The sequence below is a fragment of the Meleagris gallopavo genome, chromosome 5 (genome assembly GCF_000146605.3).
Source record: "Meleagris gallopavo isolate NT-WF06-2002-E0010 breed Aviagen turkey brand Nicholas breeding stock chromosome 5, Turkey_5.1, whole genome shotgun sequence".
In the NCBI taxonomy this organism is placed as follows: domain Eukaryota; kingdom Metazoa; phylum Chordata; class Aves; order Galliformes; family Phasianidae; genus Meleagris; species Meleagris gallopavo.
Genome location: NC_015015.2, coordinates 32,356,209 through 32,358,913, shown reverse-complemented (window position 1 = coordinate 32,358,913; position 2,705 = coordinate 32,356,209). Strand labels below are relative to the sequence as shown.

At 31.9% G+C, this 2,705-nt stretch overlaps 1 long non-coding RNA gene across 1 annotated transcript in view; it reads left to right on the top strand.

The window, feature by feature from the left end:
- Positions 1-1,779, top strand: part of LOC104911176 — a 78,450-nt gene extending 76,671 nt beyond the window's left edge. The window contains exon 6 of the long non-coding RNA XR_793693.3: positions 1,602-1,779. This is a non-coding gene — a long non-coding RNA (uncharacterized LOC104911176). The remainder of the gene's footprint in view (positions 1-1,601) is intronic.
- Positions 1,780-2,705: the final 926 nt, after the last annotated feature.

The following is a 2,705-nucleotide window of genomic DNA, read 5'->3' as shown; positions in this document are numbered from 1 at the left end:
AAAAAAAAAAAAGATTGCTGAGAAATTTAAATGAAAGAAACATATTGTTTTCAATTTAATAAAATTCATTTCTTTTATTCCTTATGTCTCTAGATAATATGACATATAAATGCAACAGTAAGCACAACAGCAGCTAATATTTGTATGACCTTCAGTATTATGGTAATTTATTTAAATGTTCTTTGATAATTAAGAGTATTTCACATAAAAGGCAACTAAATTACTTTTACCAATTAATTATATCTTTTAAATTATTGAAGTGATCAATTATCATAATCAACAAGCTTTACGGAAATAAAACAACAAATGAACCTGAAATGCTAACTGGTCTGTTTCAGGCTTGTTTTTCATTTCTCCTTGAATAGAATAACTATTTTTAATGCAAACTGATTTATGTGTTGTTCAGTTCTACATAAACCAGTAACGGAATTTTCATTAACATGAAAATTTCAATTTCTAAAAGTCTTGTTCATTCAAAATTTCAGAGAGCATGTGGGACACCTATCTCAGATTTTGGAAGAAATTTACATGTATGCCTGTGAAATAAGAATTCTTCAAGATTACTGTAACCTAATTAAAATACGTGTCCTTCCTTCTGTCATTCTTTTTCTCTTTCCCACTCTCGTTCTTGCCTTCTCAACATCTTTCTCTCTCCCCTTTTCTCTCTCTCTAACTCCCCATCACAATTATAGTTCTTATCATCACAAAGAGCTTACGGCAGAGATTGTCTCCCTGTCTTTATTTTTTCAATTTTATACTGCCAACCACTGGTGTTATTTCTGAGCAAAAAAAATTACAGGCAAAAATGACAGTCCAAACATACTTCTTCTGGGGAAAGTAGTACTATACTAGTATACTAGTACTATAAAGTAGGAAATGTATAGAAAGTTTTGCATTTGTTCTCAGAAGCCATAGATTAATAAGATTGCAAACTTATGTAAAGAAGGTACTCTGAGTTTGCTTTTCAGAAACAGGTGGAATTATGCAATTAATGACAAAGTATGTGAAACTAAATATTCTCAGTGTTTTAATCAATTTTAATAGCAAAGTTAACCTTTTTTTTTCTGGATGATTTTCTTTTTCAGAAGTTGTAACATTAAATTTATAATTTGGAATTGAACAGCCATCTAGGTCCCACTCAGTACAAGATAGACAGACTTTATATAGTTACATGATTGCAAAGAGTCAGAGCCTGATATAACTACAGCTGACAAAATTAATCATGTTTCTCATCCTTCTGCAAAAGTTTTAAATCCTTTTAGTGGGCAGGAAACATAAAGATGATTGTAAACTGCAGACAATGAGCAGAAGGCACTATACTTTACAGTGTAGAGGTTCATTTACATAACTTTCTTGGAGGGGTAAATGACATACTAGCATGGGCTTTCATTTCTAGTAACAGTTTACTTAATTTATTTTTGAGGCATTCAAAGTTTGGATTCTCACCAGCGCTGCTGCTGCTATCATGCATAACACATGCTGCTATTTCTTTAGCTCATGCCATTTCCAAAACAGCTCTTCTTTTTACAGGTTTCATCCTGTAAAAATGAGACAAATTGCTCTTTCATTGGTTCAAATAATAAAATCTGTTTTTCTTCTAGGCTTTTTTTGGAATGAAAAGAAAAAGTTTGGGCCATGATGCATCTTAAGGGGTGCTTCATCTTAGTATGAAAAGATCCCAAAAGAAATTCAATAAATTAATTGTTATTGCAGCTCAGTTTTGTTACAGATATTGGGAATAGATTTGGAAATAAAAAATACAATCAAGGGTTTCTGTATTCTTTCAGTGGAACTGCAAAAAGCAAATGCTGTTTCATTAAGAGGAAAACAAAAACAAATTTTAAAGAGGGTAGAGAGAAGGGAGAAAAGTGATTACCTAAACTGTTATTAATATTTTTAATTGATGGCTTCTACCTTTAAAGTATTGATGAATCTGAGAAGATCACTACTCCTCTCTGCAGTGTTAGTCATTTTAACTGCTGCTGAGTTAGTGAATAGAATTTTCTCTCAGTGATGTAAATATTCTGTGGGAGGGACTAATTTTGTAGAGGGAGTCTATGTAATTAGATCAAGTGCTGTAACTAAGCTTTTACAAACTTTTGCATGCTGAAGAAGTGAATGTCACAAGGTCTACTCAAATATAGGATATATCCTTTTCATCTCCTTCTTTTGACTTTTTTATCATGGGACATAGAAACTTCTGTGCTCTCTCTTTTCTGATCTATTCCACAAATACTACAGTCAGGAAAAAGCTTGTATTTTACTTTGATCTAAAATCAGTAGGTTAAAATAATGAAAATATATGAAAAAACATCTCTGAAATTGAATGTAGTTTCGAACAGATTGTCCAGTCTGTAAAATGGCTTGCAACTAATTTATAGAATACAAAGAAAAGAAAGAGAAATATTGAGAAAGAAGTCCCCATGTATAAATGAGACTTGTCGATTTCTAGCCACCTCAACCTGGCTAAAAATAAACACAAGCATTGAAAATTAGTAGAATTATGGATTATATGTAGTACTCTTACTATCTTATCTGGAGATTTGAACATATTTTGAACATATAAGCACAGTCATTTCCTGTCCTGTAAAGCACTGAGACAGCTGGGAAAACAAAATGTTTATTCCTTTTAAGCATGCATTTGTACTAGTCTTCCCCTTCTTAGATCCTGCTGACCTTGAGCCTAAATCAATGGTTTGTTTCAC